We start from the raw sequence: 19,137 nt of genomic DNA, 5'->3' as shown, positions 1-19,137 counted from the left end.
GTCAATGATAAAAAATGAAACAATAATTTATAAAATTGTATCGTTCATACGCTGTCAGAGGTAATTATTTTTTTGTTTAATTTTATTGGGATGACGCATGAGTAAAAACAACTTGTCAGTCTGACTACTGCGACGACGGTGCGGTGAGAGGGGGGAGATGAAACAAATGCAGCAGGTGGCTAACTTCACTCTGATTGGCTACCCTCGGACAGTACTGGTCACGCGATGGTACAACAATTCAGATACAACCGTAAATGTGCGTACGTGTGTGTGTATTGCGGTCGAATAACAAAGTTAATATCCCTAATATATTTCTTATATAGAGGTTCGATATAAATTAAATTAAATCAAGATTTGTCGATCATTTTATATCTATTATTACATTTTATTTAAAATAATAATTAATCTCCCTTAATTTTAATAATTTTTTTTAAAAATATTACGATTAAATTTATCGGTTTTGTAAAGTAATTTACAAAAAAAAAATATTACATAATAACAGATAAAATTTTTCCAGTTTTATTTACAATTCGACCTCGTAATCTTTATTAATGCTATTTCAAACACGTATTAATACCTAATACATTTTTCTATTTATTTATTTGTACGGGCAATAGACCGACATTCAGTTCGTCACTTACTTTTATTTCAAATTTTAATAAAGCGTATAAAAAAGCCAATTCTGACCGAAATTTGAACACAGAACTTTCTGTCTACCTGTACTACCTGCAATTCTGGTATCTTTTGCCAATGTTTTACATTACTATTATTTTTGTTTTTACTCTCTATTCTCTTAAATACAAGTTTAAAATTATAATTTATCACCGATAAATTTCAAACATTTTAAAATACGAAATTTAATATTTCAGAAACGACTAAAAGTGAAATACAAAATACCGTAAGAATTTGGTACGAAATTATATACTTATTTAGAGAATACGATTATCAAAATAAGAGTCGCTCTTGGAAAGTAATAAAACATCACAATCACTATCATCACCCCGTCTCTTAAACCTCACTCTGTCCCAGACAGCGCGAAAATTCTCTAACATTCTCTCTGTGGGTGCGTGTGAGCGCGTAAATTTTGAAGGGTATAAAGATCATTTAATTTCTTACCGAAGATGCACTATAGTGGATAATAATTTCTTATCGGATCTAACTTCTCCAGGGCGCTTTCAATTTCCAACCTCCACGATATTTATGCAAAATCGTAGTTCTGTTAAATATTATAAGGATTAAATATAGCCTAATCAAATTTAATTCGAATCTCTGACATATTTTTTTATGTATGTGTATCGATTCTATGAAATTATTTCGTAAATACAAAAATTATATTTCTCACTGTAACAGGAGAGTAATCCCGTCTAAATTTTTTAAACGTTCAAGTTGATCGTCGCATCGAATTTACAAACTTTATTAAGACTTTTAGTGAAGAAATTATTTTATCATAAATGATGTTTTTAAAAAGGTAATTTTATAAAATGTAAACTATACATTTTATATTTGCGTATTTTTACTTTATATTTTAATTTGTGTAATTAAATATATAAATACACACACAAGATGATTTAGGAGGAAAGAGAAATAATTTGGGAACCGATTTTAGAGCTTGAAATTAAGAAGAAGGGTTCGTACAAACATATGTCCGAAAACAGTTTGTAATCGAGTTACGGCTAGCAAATTCTTTAAAAAGAATTAGGAAGTAACAGTTTCCCGTTAGATACTTTACTTAGCTAACATATGTTGTCGCGTAACAACGTACTAACCTACTGAAACGGAAATGATGTTCAGTCGTACAAATGACACCTTCACTTCTTTCACCTCAACGAAGGCTGTATATACCGAGCATCATTACTATCCGAGAAAGCAATTCTTATTGGTACCTCCTATACCAGAGACGGTTTATATTTATCACAATCGCAAGAAAGAATGCGAGAAATTAATGGATTCTTTCTTCAGGAAACGATGTATTATACACAGACTCCAGTTTGTGTGGAATGTATAGTAATTAAGTCTATATCAGATAGTTTTCTACCGATATAATTTATTGTTTCTTAAAAGCACTTTTACAAAATTAATAACAAAAGTTATCGTAATCATTTTTTTCCATAAAATGATCAACAGTTTTGTAAAAAAAAATCAAACTAGCGAGTTACAAATTAAACATTTTAATTGCATGAAAAATGCGTATTATTATTTTCACGAGTAAATCCAGTATAAACTTTTGTTAATGATTTTTTCTTTATAAATTAAAAAATTATAGTTTTTATGAATGAAAAAAGTCATGGAAAAGGGCAAAAAGAGGCTTGACATTTGCCCCAATAGTAGTAAACTAAAAAAAATGTACCGCTGTCTATCTACTTTTGAAGTATTGTGTCGGGTTACATGAAAACAGTCTGATTTGATAAAGTGGATTTGTTCTTCTTTTTTTTTAGTATCTTTGTGAATAAAAAAATGAAAATTAATTACAATATCTTAAAAAATAATAATCTTTATAATTGTACAATTTAATTAAAAAGTTGTAGTGGCATGAACTTGATCGATATTATTTTTCTAGGTTAAAAACTTAATATTATTTTATAAACTGCAAATATTACTAGGTAATTGAAATCGGTAAAACTAGAAATGAATCTATCACCGCATCAATGGCAAAGCAGTACTTGTCTTTAATATCGAAGATCAGAGGATCGATTCTCGGCTTGGATATAGAAAGTGTGACACTGATTACTGACGACTAAAGATTTAAAATAATTGTTTTTACACATTACCGTACTTTGCTTAACCCACGAGTACGGTACGGTTAGATTGTGCAATAATTCTTTTTTCTATTTTATTTGGTTAATTATTTATCAGCCGATTAACCTAAAATTTATAAACAAGCGTGTAACTTTTGTTTATTTTTGGGGGATACTATGTAGCCGGTGTTATAAATAGAAAATGCAGTACGTGATAAGAAAACAAAAATAATAACACTTATTTTAAGCTATATTAAAATAATATTAATATAAAGAAACTTACCTCGATTAATAATGAAGGTCATTAAACACCAAAACAAAATAAACGTATAAGAAATAGTTAAACAAGAATGACCGCAGACACGAGGATCCAAATTGAACTGCATATCACGCGCAATCTGTAATGTCGCTAGATTCCATAAGCTTTCGTTCTCTGCCACGCACGTTATTTCTCTGTCGCTTCAAACAACGTCCGAACAAATCTGCAAAATAAATTATGAAAATTGGCGCGCCAACTAAAATGTATTACCTACACTGTACTGTTTCTCCTCTCATAATAACAACCGACAGTATAGCATTAATGTTTTACAGATTTGAAAACTTTTAATTTTACAAAATAATAACTGAAACCAAATTTTCGCTTAAACCTATGTATACAAAGTTAACAAAGGAACGTAACCAACGTTAAACTGCAATGTTAAGGTTTTCAGTTATTTCCTTTTATTCGAACCCGGGACCTCCGGATAAAAGGCCCCGCAATTAGTCGAAAAATGTTTGAGATATGGAGGTCCGAATAATCGACGTTTTAACAAACATTAATCTCAGATTATATTTAATTTGAATCACAATTTTGTAACAAGAAAATCTCTGATAATTCGAGTACTTAAACAAGCAATAGTTTATGTAAATTTTACGGATAAATAAAATATGTAAGTCCGGTTAACCAAGAGTCGGATGTATAAAATCAGTGATTATTTTACTAATTGTATTATAACAACATAAAAAAAAATTAAAATAAACAAAAAAGTTGATCAAGTATGATTTTAAGTTTTTAACACTAATACATAAACGATAAATATCAATGTTCATTGACCTTATAAGTTCATTGACCTTGTTGTCAAACAAAGAATTTAACACGATTTAATTTTTTTTTTTTTTTTTTTTTTTTTTAATATATAAATATAAATAATAATATGATTTATTATTAAATTTAAAAAAAAAAATAATAAAAATTTTACGAAAAATATTAAAAATTATTTTTTTCATTCATCTTCCTTACTGGTTAGCTTGGAAAATGTATTCTATGTAAAAGTGTTGAATAACTCAAACGCAACGCAGTGATTTACCTGATGCCGATCTTGGCTGCCAAAGGGCCAGGGGGGGAGGAAAAGTCAGGTTAATTGGCAACAGAGCAGCACCTGTTGTAGTCACAATGTTAGAGCTGTGTTTATATAATACCACTCCGTATTAAGAATAGTATTAGAAGAGAAGAGAAGTAAGAGAGAGTGGGAGAGAGACCCTCTGTCTCGCTTCCTCTCCATCACTGATCCCCCTACCAACCCCTCTCTCAATTTCTCTCCATCACCCTCGCACCCTCTCCCACCAAATCTCTCTCACACTACCCGCTCTGTCTCTCACTCGACCCCTCTCTCACCCAGTCACTCTCTCACTCTCCCCCTCCGTCAATCTCTCTCGCTGTATGCGGTGGGCTACTTAAACATGTTTGTATTTTTTCAATTTTCTCACTCAAAGTGCATTTTTACAAAAACTTTGTAATAAAAAAAATTGACCGTTAAGGTTTTTGCCGACGAGAAGAAAAGTTACAACGTCGTTTGTAGTAATAAAAAATTACGCGTATAGAATTTTATTTCGAAAATACGAGTACACCGTTAAATTATGTTACTTCAATTGTTTTTAAATTTCAGCGCTCCTTTGATCAGCTAAACAAACATAGTTTTTTTGTAATTTATTTATTTCGCGTCGTTTATTATTGTACGTAATGAATTAGATGAATTGTAACCTATAAGGAATGCCGAAATTCAAACCCAGGATTTTCGGTATATCAGTCGGTTAATTTACCAACCGATCGATCTGAGGGTCATTAAAACTTTCTTAAAAATAGTTTTCCTCTAAAAGAATGATCGACTATACATTTTCAACAATTTTTTGATTTTTTTTTTTTTAATTTAGCTTAAAAAATATAAATTAAACACGGGAAATGTTAAATATAAAAATCTGTAATGAACTATTTGTTGTATATATCTCGTTGTACTGTTTACGAATAATTTCTGCTTTAAATATTATGTACGCATAATTATTGAGATGATACACGATTATACAGTCCTTACCGGGTGTCGACTCATATTATAAAATATTGGTTGCCTTCTACAAACTCACTACCTATGTTTTTTTTCCTTTCTTACTTATATTATTAAATATATATATGTTAAATAAAAACTACGCCGATAAATTTCTAAAAATATTTTTACAAATTTATTAAAACGATTATTTGTTACTTAATTTTTGTGTTATTCCCGAGACATTCATTTATGAATATTTAACGACATTAATTGAGATCGGTGAATAAACGGTAAGCTATTTAGGTGTCGAACCCAGGACTAAATCGGTATATTCTTTATAACGATACAGATGCAAATTATTTTCTTAGCTTCATTCTCGTTACCCGACTTAAAACATAATATATTTAACACGAAATACATCTAATATATCACTCACGAAATACTCTTACAAACATATAACTTGTTTATTTTTTCGATACTGTTTAGCCGCTATTAAGAGATAAATAAACAAATTTATTATTATTAAATTTATTTTGTAAAAATAGACGAGAGTAAATTGGGTTCTAACATTTTTAATCTAATAAATAATTTGAATAACACATACACAGAATAAAACAACTGCCAATAATAATTGGCCAATAATATTAAAAAAATAAATACAACTCACCTTAATCAGTAATAAGAAATATCTCAGTAAAAAGATGTAAATTGGATGACGTCAATGTTAACTGGAAGCATTACGTATTCAGTCGGCTATCTACCGATAATTCCCGCCAATAACTAACCACAAAACAAAGCATCTCGGTGAATTTCTTTAGTTAGACTCATCTTCCCCCCACTACGGAATCGACGTCATCGAAAGACATCCGCTAGTTTAACAACAAAATTATTATATCTAAAATTTGGTTCGCAAACTGTCATCACCATCAATTTTTTTAACATTAGACCATCCATTACATGTCGTCTAATATTAAATTGTTTTTAAAATTGACTATCGGTCTTGCCCAACTTATAATTAGATAAAATATTAAAGAGAATAAATTTTCGCTTAAAACTATAAATGGACATATTACAACAGCCAACCGTACACAAAGGGGTTATAACGAGATTTTTACTTATTATTTAAATACGTATAATCAGTTAATATACGTAATCAAGCTCAATATATAGTACATCCGGGCGATGATAACGTTCAACCGTTTTTCGCCCTCAAAAAAAAAAAAATATATATATATACTACATGTAAATACGGACCCCCACGCGCGCGCACGTACAATTTTGTTATTAAGTGTTACTATATTTTTTTAAATATCAATCAGGAATTAAAAAAAAATTGTATTATTAATCTTTTCTTTTTTAGATGTAACATGGCCTACATGCTATTAGAGAAAAGGTAGCGCTGGCTACCTTACCTGCTAGACTAAAAGTTCCAGATTCGATCGATATCTGGAACTGCAGTTTTTTTTGAGAAGATGAACAAAAGATTTGCTTCTTTTTGAGAAGACGAACAGTCATCTTCTCAAAAAGAAAAATAACAGAACCGCATCTTTTACGATGTAAATTATAGAAACCACGAACAGTACGCAAGGAGGTAATGAATGATTAGTATTATCTCTAAATTTCACGGTTCGGCCCGTCTACAATATCCAAATCGAATGGGTGTGTAAGAGCGTACATACACCCGTAGATCTATTTATTAATTCACTTTATTATACGTACAAAGCCTAATTTTATTTTATTTAGATCTTTTAAAATATATTTCGTCGTTTTTAAGTAATACCTGGCTCTCAATGAACGAAACAGTTTAATCCAAAAATTATATTGAAAGTTCTTTGAGTGACATGGAATTAAATTTTGTCGGATGTCGGATTTTTGTAATCTATTTTGTCACCTCCGTAATAGAACAACCGAATGATATACTGAGGGTTTTGGGTTCGATTCTTGGCTTGGACTTAAGCTCACATGTTTAATGCCTATCTGGGTATTGCCAGTTAAAAGAACGTTACTCGTAGTCTGAAGATCTAAGGTTTTTTCTCAGCTTGGAGAGGGTTTGCAGCAGCGTAATATGCTTATAATTAAAAAAAAAAAAAAAAAAATTATTCATAACGTTAAGACACTGTAGTTGATTGTTAGTTGCCGCACAGAATTACTTGCGTAATGCTTCTGTCTCAGATCGCTTATATTCATATAAATATTAGATACGGAATCGATTTATTCTTACTACAGTTCAGCTCTATCGCGTAAGGGATTTATTTATTAAAGCGCGTCAGACTGTTAAACTTGAACCTTTGTTGTCGGCTGGAGTGAGTAATATTACATAACTGTGTTCAACAACGGGCGCTGGCCAGACAGCGCGGGAAGGAACTTGTCGTGATCTTAATACGCATTATTAAAACAAATATTCATAATCTATTTTATATTAAACAATTTATTAATCTAAACTGCCAACAAATTAATATCCGGTTATTTTTTTCTCTTTAATTATGAAATGAATTTTTAGGGTGTGAATATTGAGCCTGTCTGGGATTAGGGATTCGAAACCAGAACCTTTTGCAACATATCTTTATATTTTCAAACAGTTTTTTTAATACAAGAATCAACAGTGTAATTTATTTATTAATCTATCTTATTGTACGCATTTTAAAATGTAACAATTGTATTTGTTAAAATGGAATATTTGAGTAGACAATGTAGTTTGTTTATTTTGTACAAATAAGGAAAGGAAAAAGCCGATTTTCGAGTTTAATATCGCACTCAATAGTCTCTAAGGGGAGGTTAATAAAATCTTGTGTGTGTGTGCGCGTGTTTTAAACGATGGCAGATTGTCATATGTACGTAATCTTTTTACTACAGAATAAATTAAATATAGATAGGTTTTATTCGTTGAAAAATTTAACGTTTTGTTTTTGAAATAAACCTTGAAGAAGTTTCAGAACCGTCTAATTTAGCTCCCGATTCATCGAGGATATTTACTAATGATATGAAACTTTATATATTTTTAAATACGGTTATAAAGAGTTCCTAGACTGTAAAATCATTAAACGTTACTTAATTCCGATCACAGATGGCAGTTAACAGGTTGGAAAGCAACATAGTTAAATAAACCCGATTACTTTTTTATTGTCAAAATTTCTTTTTCTCAGAAAACCATTGAAATTCAGTTAAGATAATGCGATTCTAATTGAAAATAAGAATTAAAGCAAACCAAATCGATTGTCTGTTAGAAATCAATCCTTTTGTTTTTTTTTTTTTTGTGAAAAAAATATTAATTACATTTAAAAAATACATTTTTAAATATATTATATTAAAAAAAGTTTAAAAATATTTTAATATAAAAACATTAATTAGAAAATTAAAATTAATTATGCAGATTAATAAGAAAATAATAGTAAAAAAAAACCTAACAGAATAAAATAAAAAGATGGGTTCTGAACTACGGATAGAGCGGAGAAAAAATTTACTAACTGCGGTAACTTGTACGTGTTGGTGTATGTAAAAGGGAGTGTACAGATAGAATTGATCAGGAGCTGTAATTGCTGTGACTGTATCCGACTATTTCGTCCTTCAACTTGGTTCGGCTACAATTAGTCAAAACAACTGCGTGTGTCAAAATATTTGTTACGCTCATGAAAAATTATATTTGTTTATATTATTTATTAGCTGCTTCCATTATATACAGCGATGTAGTAAAAATAAAGAAAACTTAGATTGTAATATTATCTAATATTTTCTTTCTGATAACTTATTAATCTAATATAAGTAGTATTAACGAACGATTAACGTTGTCATGTAAAATAAAAATAAATGATATTTATTTCTTTCCGATCTAATGGTGTTTTTAAAACCGTATCAAATTTTGTTTACTTATACGTTATTTGTTTTCAGTATATATAGTAGTGTTTTACACGAATCTAAACGACCATTTAGAGAAGAATTCTACATGTAAATTAGGTAAGTTCTTTCAATAAAATATTTTGTAAAAGCAAAATAGTACACAAATAATATGATTAATTACAAAAGGTTAACTCATTAGCAGGTATTATGGGAATTTAATGAACTAAAATTAAATAAAATTTATATACATAGATTACTTTATAAAAATAATTTGCTTTCAAGTAAGTACCGTTACACTAGAAAAGGGGTTGCTCATTTTTTTGTATACTAAATTTATTTTTATTTAAATGTGCTCTAATAATTGCTACTTATTATTTCGGATATCAATATTTTATTGAAGTTCTGTTTTTTGTTTTAAAAAATGTACGTTTCTGTTAACAAATTGTTTTACCTGTGTCTGCATTTGGTGATTAATAATTTAGCTATCTATTTTAGGAAGGTAAATTTCCTTTTATTGTCACCGTGAAATACTTTACAAATATTTTCACACTTTTCTTGAAATTTATATTGATGTGTTCTGCAGATCGAAACGGTCGGTTTTTACGTTAGACGGTCAGATTTATTATTAATTTTTTTATTCGACAAAATTTAGCCAAGTTTTGTTCTGACTTTTTTTCACCGTGATAACTTACAAGTTGTACAACATAATAAATGAAAACAACTTTTAAAATTCGCCTGTAAAAAACATAGCTAACGGTACATAAACAGGTAATTATGAGGCTTTCAATTATTTCATTTTATCTAATATTCAATTTATTATATATAATTACAACCGCGCACGTAAACATAATGATTGCACGTATACAAAAGCACATTCGCGTGCTTGCTTTTATACTTTTTTTTTGGTAAATATAATTAACAATAAAAAATGTAATGTTGCCGCTTCAGTGCCACAGAAAACGTGCTTTGCTTACTAAATCTTAAACCAAAGTCTTGGGTTCGATTCCAGACTATACTGAAAAATTTTCCACAACTAAACTGAACCGCAAATTATTATAGATTATAAAAAAGATTAACAAGTGGTATGTAAGTGGGTAATGATACGATTACACTAATTATAAATTTATCTAACTTAGCACTTTAAAAGGAAAATCAATTAAAAAAATTACCGGTAAATATTTTTTTAAATGTTACGAATAAAATTTAAAATATTTTAACGCTCGTTCTGAATATTTTCAAGGAAAAATTAATTTTCGTATAATTTACGAGTAATTTCTGTTAAAATTTTTAATTATGAGTAGTTAACGAGATGTTTTGTGACCGATAAGATATGCCGAATGATGCCGGGATTCGAACCCAGGATTATCGGTATATCAGTCGGTTAATTTACCAACCGATCGATCTAAAGGTCATTAAATCTTCCTTAAAAATCATTTTCCTCTTTAAAAAAAATGATCGACTATATATTTTCAACAATTTTACGATTTTTTTTTTAATTAACTAAAAAATAGATAAATTAAATTTGGAAAATGTATGTGATGATACCGAGCCCTTACCGGGAGTCGAACTCTGAACCTTACGTGAATTATAAAGTATTGGTTGCTCTTTTACAAACTCACTACCGATCATATTTTAATAAAAAAATAATTGTAAGAGAGGAAAGAGATGTTACATAAAAAGATGTACATATTTATGTTTCATAAAAAGTACAGCCAGTAAATTTATAAAAATATTTTTACAAATTTATTAAGATGTTTATTTGTTACTTTCATTCCTAGTAAAAATAAGGGGTTTTCAAATGTTTATTGTATTATTCCTTTTGATAATGTTACCGATGCGAATTCTTGCTTATCACCCTTCATTCTCGTTACCAGACTTACAACTTGTTGATATATATAAAATTAAATGTTAAATTCCATATTTCAAAACTGTTTCTTTTTTCTTATGAAATACACTGATTACATCAGTACAGTTAAATTCGATATACAATATATTTTATTTCCTTTGTTAATTAAGGGTCAGATAACCAAAACATATAACTTGTTTCGTTTTATTTATTTTTTTGATAATGTTTCTCTGCTATTTGATACAGTATTAAGATAAATAATTAATTTATTTTGTAAAAATAAACAAGTGTAAACTGGGTTCTAACATTTTTAATCTAATAAATATTAAAAAATGGAGTATTTGAGTACACTAATTTAGTAAATACAATGACTGGTAGTTTATAGTGTGTAAATAAAGACGGTTTTCTGTGTAATATCGCACTTAATAAAATCTTGTGTGTGTGAAATTTTATTTAAGGTAACTTGAAGTAAATTTACATTATACTGAAGTATGTTCTTTAGTAATTCTAATCTTTCTATGAAAGAATTTCTATTAAAAAGATTGCTTAATTTACTCGTATTTTATTTGAATAATACAAACAAAGAATAAAACAATTGCAAATTATTGTTTAAAAAATTGTAATAATATTAAAAAAAATAAATAAAACTCACTGTAATCAGTAATATCTCAATAAATAGAAAAGTTGGATGACGGTTACTAGTGGATTTAGGTTAGGTTAAACACACTGTTCCCTCGAAGCATTAACTGACTTTGTTTGAGTAATCTACCGATTATTATCCGACAGTAAATACAAGACAGACGGCTGGCTGCGTTTCATGTTTTTTACTTACACTCATATGTTTCTCTGCCTTCGCGCCACTACGGCAAAACGACCTTGATAGACATTCAACAACCACTATTTTTAAACAACAAAACTATATGAAAAATTATCATCTAAACTTTGGTTCGCAAACTGTTTCATTCACTCTCAATTTTTTTTTAACAATAGACCATTATGCGTTGTCTAATATTAAATTATTTTTGTTATTTTTAAAACTTATTGTCAATCTTGCGGAAATTATAATTACATAAAATATTAAAGAGAATAACTTTTCACTTAAACTTTGATTTTCACTTATTTAATTACGTTTAATAATCCGTTTTCCTCAGAAAATCACTAAAATTAATTTAAGATAATACAACTCTAATTGAAAATAAAAATTTAAAGCATTTTTTTGTGAAAAAAATTATTAATTACATTTAAAAAATAAATTTATAATAAATTATATTGAAAGTAACACCGTATTGAATGCAGGTATTGAATATGATTGATAAAAGTTTCACATGTTTAGCATACGACGAGCCCCATCTTACAATTCCAGCAATATTTTGGTCATCCCTTGCCGTAAGGGTTGGTCATATAAAAATTTTTTTCAGACAAAAGTTTTAGGTAATTTTTAGAGGACTAACGACCACTTTAAACCGATTCGATACTATGCCTATTAAGGGGGGTATAAATTTTTGTCTCGAAAAGTATTATAAAAAAAACCCCTTCGCACGCCGGAAGGCGGAGTTAGATCTCACCGGTGCTAAGTAGGAGATAAAAAATATTTCCACCTTAAATTAAAGAAAAACTTCAAATTTACTCAATACGACAATGGTTGCAAGTGAAAAAAGTTTCACATGTTTAGCATACGACAAGCCCATCTTCCTACAATTTCCTTGCCGTAAGGGTTGGTCATATCAAAAATTGTTTAAGACAAAAGTTTTAGGTAATTTTTAGAGGACTAATGACCACTTTAAACCGATTCGATACTGTGCCTATTAAGGGAGGTATGATTTTTTTTGTCTTCAAAACCCCATTTTTCCACCCTCTGGGCTAATAGTTGGTGATATCAAAAAAATTTACTTATATAAGTTTTAGGCCCTTATCCAAAGAATAGTAGGAACTTTAAACAAATTCGATATTTTACTTAATAAGAAAGTTATAACGATATATTGTTTATTTCGAAAAAACACCCCATTTCCAACCCCATGGTCCGTTTTTGCCCATTAATGTATTCGACCGAGAGTTTAGATTTTTGGTTATAGTTCATTATTTTGTGAAGAAAAACAATGACACAAATAAATAAACAATATGAAAAAAAAATTTAAAACATCGCTCTTAAATTAAACTCACTAAAAGTAAAAAATAATTTTAGGACGGTATCTCAGAATGGATTTGACAACAAACTTTTATTGTGATATTTAAGATTATGTGAAAGTCGTAGCTTCAAATTAAAAATTTGATGTTTTTGCCAATTTTTTCTTATGCGTGTGTGCCCCCCACTCTAGGTCATTCATCACGCATAAGAAAAAAATTGGCAAAGACATCAAATTTTTAATTTTAAGCTGTGACTTTCACGTAATCTTACATATCACCACCAAAGCTTGTTGTCAAATCCATTCTGAGATACCGTCGTAAAATTATTTTTTACTTTTAGTGCGTTTAATTTAAGAGCGATGTTTTAATTTTTTTTTCTTTCAAAGTTTTATGGAATTTAAAAATATAAGAGTGGTTTTTAAAAACTTCTTTTATATATTTTTTATTTTCTGTTTTTTACTCTTCATAAGTTTATAATTTACAGCTGCGCTAGCGCACAGGTTTGAGCGTATTTATCGAAAGATCGGATCGGTACGTTTTACGGTGGGTGAGTGCAATCAAAACATAGGACTAAACGATTTAATTTCCGGATAACCAACATCCGGTCGATCAAGAGTGTATGCGATGCGTTAAACACTTAGCACTCGACCTGCCGATACATACGCCGTTTGAATCGTGAAAATCGGACGAGCGGTTGCCGAGATGTTACGGCAACCGCTTATTGAAGATTTGAGTTGATTCTCGTTTTGGACAGAAATTTGTCACACAAAAAAAAAAAAAAAATAATTTCTGTAACATAAAGGGATCAATTTTCAGTTACATTTTACATAATCATGGTCAACGACTATAAACATTATAATCACAATCTCTACTGGTTTCTTATACAAATAAATATTTTTTACATCGACATCTATATATAAATTCATAATAAAAGATTTTAAAAATGTACTGATAGACTGATGGTGTTAGGTTCGAGTCTCATGTTAGACACCACCATCGGCAGTTGTTTAGCTAGGTTTCATACATTAAAAAAGTCTTGAATTCAATTTTTGACTTACAAGTATTTTTTTTCAATAATTTCAATCGAAATAATGGCCACAACCAATATAAAAAAATAAATACATCGGTGATGAAAAACGTTTGTAGTGTTAAAGGGTTTAATTTTATATTTTTGGTTAGTTATAATTTTATAAAATACAGTAATATTATAAGTGATGCATTTACGTTCTAACTGTGTAACCTTGAAAGTGAGGAAGGCAGGATTCGGTTTCCTAGCAACCGCTGGTACAGAGTTGCCAGACTTACAGACATTGCCAGATACATAGCTGTCTAACCTTGAAAGGTTGTAGTAGTCGAAGAGAGGAAGGGAATTCGGTTTCCTAACAACCGTTGCTACATACAGATACACAGCGGGTGAATAAAAATTGTTATGTCTTCTGCGTTTACTAAAACAAATACTCTACTGACGCGTCAAAATGCATCTATTAACAAATTTGAATCGACAGCATATCAACGTTAAATTATTTTTATTTTTTTTTATTATGAAATTAATATTTTAGCATATTCAAAATACAAAGGCTGTCTGGGATTCGGCACCTTTCAGCAACATTTTTATTTTAAAACTGATTATTTTTATAAACACAAGAGTCAACATTGTATTAATCTTTTATATTATACGTATTTTAAAGTTTATGTAATTTAACATTACATATTGTGTAGGGTGCTGATGAGATCATAAAATAATAATAATAATAATAATGAAAATTATTTTATATTGAAACGGTTTTTTATACTTTCTTGCATTTGAGAAACGCGAAACATATGCTTAGATTTAATACATAATTTACTACGCAAATAAGAATCATAATGTTATTATATAATTTTTTTCATAATTCACATTATACTACATACTCGCACATTTACACTCCAATAAAAATTATGAATTATTATAAAGCTAATCGTCGATTTTTATTTCTCGCCATAATATCTAAAACTTCATTAGGATTAACAGTAATATCTATATGTACTGACAAATAAACTAATGAACATAATCGCCCGACCACTTCGTTCGGGACTATAGCCCTCTAGAGAGAGAGAGAGAGAGAGAGAGAGAGAACGTTTGGTGAAGATAGCTCAGTAGTAGAACATTTATTGTCCAATCCGAAAGTACCTGGTTAGAATCTGTAAATATATTTTACCCTCCTTAATGATACTCGCAACAATTCAATTGTAATTAGTGTCTCTTCTTCAGTAACGGAGTCCGAGAAGAATGATTAGGTGCGGTGCTAGTGTCAAAACTCGTTATCTACCATTCGGTTCAGCAGATTATTTAGTATCTTTAATTATATATTTTCAAATTACTTACTGGTAAGCTTTTGAGAATGGAGGTACGGATAATCGAGATTTTGATAGATGTTAATTAATGAATAAGTTTATTTTGAATATATTTACTTTTCCAACAAAGGAAGTTTTTTTGATACTATTAATAATTCATAAAAGTAAATTTTCAATAAAAAATATGCGCATATTTTACGGATAAATGAATCGGAAGTCCGGATAATTGATAGTCGGATTAATAAAATTACTGAGTATAATTGTATCATTTAATTTTTTTTGTATCGCGGTGATCGGAGCGGAATTGTAATTATATTAATTTTTTAGGAGCATAGCGTGGTCGTTGTTCGTATAAATATAAATTCTTAAGTACAGCCTACAATTAAATTTTTACTTAAATTATTATCTAATAGTTTCTGTTTTATTATCTGCTTCTACAAATCGTGCTTGTCTATGTGAGAGAGAGATATATAGAGGGAGAGGAAGAGAGAGTATGAGTATGGACGTGTTTTTTTGACCTGAATATCTATTCACTAGAAAAAATTACAAAAATGTATATTTCTATGAATATAAAATATTAACACTCTGATGTTATTTTACTGAATCGGTTACATTTTATCTTCGGTTACTCCTCAAAACTGTCTTCGGCATTATTCTGTTGTAGAGTTTCATTAACAACATATCCTAGCCTGGTGGCATGTTTTAAATAAATAGATAAAATCGGTTGAACACACCAAGATAACATCTCCTTGTTTTTAACGGCCACATTAATTTGCTGTTATAATTCTATCTGCTCCAGAATTTATTGTTGTTATAATACATCTAAAATACCTCAGATAGTAAAATTAACGGTCAGAATTACTTTCTCTGAGAGTAATAATGCTCACTATATGAAGTTCTTACACGCACAATATTATCTGCATTTTGGGAAACCATTTATTTCCAGTCTTAACCTTTCCTTGTAAGCCTGACATGAGAATTTGTTATTCTTAAGTTGTTTTCAGAAGCGACTTGTGACTCGTGTCGTGTCAGATCACTTTCAACCATTAGATAAATTAATTTTTTACACACACCCGCACACCCATACAGGCTGGTACGAACTGAAGAGTTTTGATTATAATTTCAAGGTGATCGAATATTCCATAAACAGATGTGGTTAAATATTAATTTATCTGTTGGCTTCTGTTTAGAAGCCCTCTCCATAAGTCATTCGTGTACCGTCGGCCGTATTTTTATTTTATCTTAAATAACGCTTTGAGTTACGTATGTTTATGATATATACTTTTATATACTGATTTGACTACCAGAATGTATTTAAATAAATAATTTGTTTATTATTATAACAGTTAACACCTTGGAAATCAACTTAGTTAAGTACACCTGGTTACTTCGTATCTATAATTTTTTTCTCGGGAAATCATTGAAATTATTTCAGATGGTATGATTCTGATCGATTAAAGCGAACCGAATCCCAACTGTCTGTTAGAAATTCCTTTTTTAGTTGTAAAACTTATTTATTAAACCAAAAATACCATTTTAAACATTATTATTATTATTATTGAAAATATTTTACGATAATGTATACTGTTTGATTGAAAATGTAAACCAAATAATTCACCGTTAATATAGAAGTATTAGTAAAAAAAAAACCATTAAAACAAAATAAAAATATATTTAAAACATCGGTAGAGAAAAAGTGCGGTGTAACTTTGTTTAGCGCGACCGCGGGATATGTATAAAGACAAAGGGAAAAAAAAAATTGTTTTGTAATTGTGTGTTCATTATTTACCGGCTGGCTGCTTTACCCGGCTCGTTCGCTGTAAGTCCGATTGTATTTCATTCGTTATTTCTCTCTTTCTATCCGATTCGTACTGCAATAAAAATAGGCGATAGGTTTACCTAACTAGAAATTATTGAACCCTGCATTTTAAAACTGCACGGGAAGATTTTGATAAAAATGTAACATCAATTTTAACTAATTCAAACCCAACAACTGCAGGAATTTTAGAGCTACATAAATATATAAATAAATTTCTCATCTCAAGAACACAAAATCCTCTCTCTCTTAGTGGAAATAAAGGAGGTTAATTTATCCAAGATTATTCAAAATAATGCAAACTAGACTTTGCATTCCTGCAACTGCTGCTTCCAGTGAACGACTTTTTTCAAAAGCGGGACAGTTAATAACTAAAAGTCGTAGTAGACATACTTCAAAGAATTTCGAAAAAAAATATATTTATACATGTAAATATGTAAAATACTATACAGTTTATTTGAAAAGTATTAACTATTTATTTTACTTAAATTTTTACTATTATTTTTCTTTTTTTTGTGATAATAGAACCAAACATTTTTAAAAACAAAATGTTTGTGTTTGTCTATGTAAGTAACTCTGCGGTTAGTAAAAACATAAAAGTAAATTTAAATGATAACTATCGATGTGATAAAAAAAGCAAAAACGGAATGAATGGCTCGCTCAAAGTAAAGTACAGTACATGCTATATTATTTTTAATTATTGATTTTGCATGTATAATTTGTTATTGATGTCAACTTAATTTATGTCATGATTAATAATAATTCATTTTGTCATGTATAAATTTATTGAAATTAGTTACGATAACTGGGCTTAAATTTCAGCTAATTTGTTAAAATTCTTAATATAAGTCATATCCCTGCTTAAATTAGGTCCATCTAAAAAGCTATTCATCAGTAAAATTAAAAAAAATAATTTTATATAGTCAGCTAAGGATTAACTTTCTCTTCCCCCCTATCTCACACACAACACAATATTGACACCAAGCATACATATTAACATAACATTTAAATATAAAGTTGACTACTCTTTCATATAGACAAAATCATAACTGAATACAGTGCTTCCATCTCATCAATTGTAAAGTAGAAAATCCACTCTAGAAATTAAATTAAGATTACAGGTACTTTAAAGAACATAGGTGTAAAAAAATTAAGGTTTTTAAAACAATGTACAGTAAGGCCTTGGAACAGTAACATTTTTTGTAAAAGTCTGTTTAGTTATTATATCTTTCACCCTTAGTTATCTCCACCCTGATGTTACCACTTCATTTGTAAAAGGTTAGAAGACCTTAAAAACATTAATGCAAAATACAGATATTTACTGAAGAAAAGGTGAAAGAATGTTTTCCTAGTCGCAGTACACATTACCTGTACAATAGCATTTTGCAAAATTATAATCACATGAAGATAGCCAATAAGTTGATCCCCAGCAATGCAGTCTAGTTTAATTTTGAATGAACTATAGCAAAGTGGATTTGATGAAGATCATGTAAACATATCATTTGCTATAATCATAGGTAAATGCTAATCACAGCAAACATCACATATTTTTCTGTTCAGATTCCATGAGTTCCTTATAGGCAATTAGTAACTTATTACTTCAGACTACCTGTTCTCTGTGAGATTCAGTCTATTAGAATGGGATGATTTAATCTAACACAAGTGTGAGCTTCTGCTGGATCCCTAGCATATCAGAATTTCAGCGAATGTGTATGCTGATAGTCCGCAACAGGAACTTGCTTGCATACTGCTTTCACTAATTGTGTTATGAATGACTTGTCTGTTTTCTGAAGAGGATGGTTCATGATGAGTAGAAAAGTGAATGGAATGCAATAAATTTAACCTAGTTAAGAAAACGGTGTCACCATGGAGCTCTTCATGCAGGAAAAACTATCGAGAAGAGGTTATTATTTGACATTTACTAATAGGATGCACTAGACTCAATCATGGACATTCTTGACGCAGAACGATGCACCCTTTGTTTCTGGTGCTATTGCCAACTAACGCTACACTACATCCTTATGACGCAGCATTGCATCGGAAATTTAAATTAGCCCTAACCTCAGAAATAATATGAAATTTTATAGATTGCCTTGTAATTTCTTAAGATCTTGCATATATATTTGAATAGTTTAATATTGTAGTGTT

General features: G+C 29.5%; 1 protein-coding gene and 1 long non-coding RNA gene across 2 annotated transcripts in view; one reads left to right on the top strand and one right to left on the bottom strand.

Moving 5' to 3' along the window:
* The window catches only part of LOC142333742 (uncharacterized), a 31,851-nt gene extending 25,963 nt beyond the window's left edge, over window positions 1–5,888 (bottom strand). The window contains exons 1-2 of the long non-coding RNA XR_012758676.1: window positions 5,703–5,888; window positions 3,019–3,217 (exon numbers count right to left, since the gene is read on the bottom strand). This is a non-coding gene — a long non-coding RNA (uncharacterized LOC142333742). The remainder of the gene's footprint in view (window positions 1–3,018; window positions 3,218–5,702) is intronic.
* LOC142333738 (uncharacterized) overlaps window positions 1–19,137 on the top strand; it is a 55,734-nt gene that overhangs the window by 13,670 nt on the left and 22,927 nt on the right. The window lies entirely within an intron of this gene.

This window comes from Lycorma delicatula, chromosome 13 (assembly GCF_047948215.1).
Source record: "Lycorma delicatula isolate Av1 chromosome 13, ASM4794821v1, whole genome shotgun sequence".
Classification (NCBI taxonomy): domain Eukaryota; kingdom Metazoa; phylum Arthropoda; class Insecta; order Hemiptera; family Fulgoridae; genus Lycorma; species Lycorma delicatula.
Note: the sequence above shows the minus strand (reverse complement) of the source record. Positions and strands in the feature narration are given on the sequence as shown.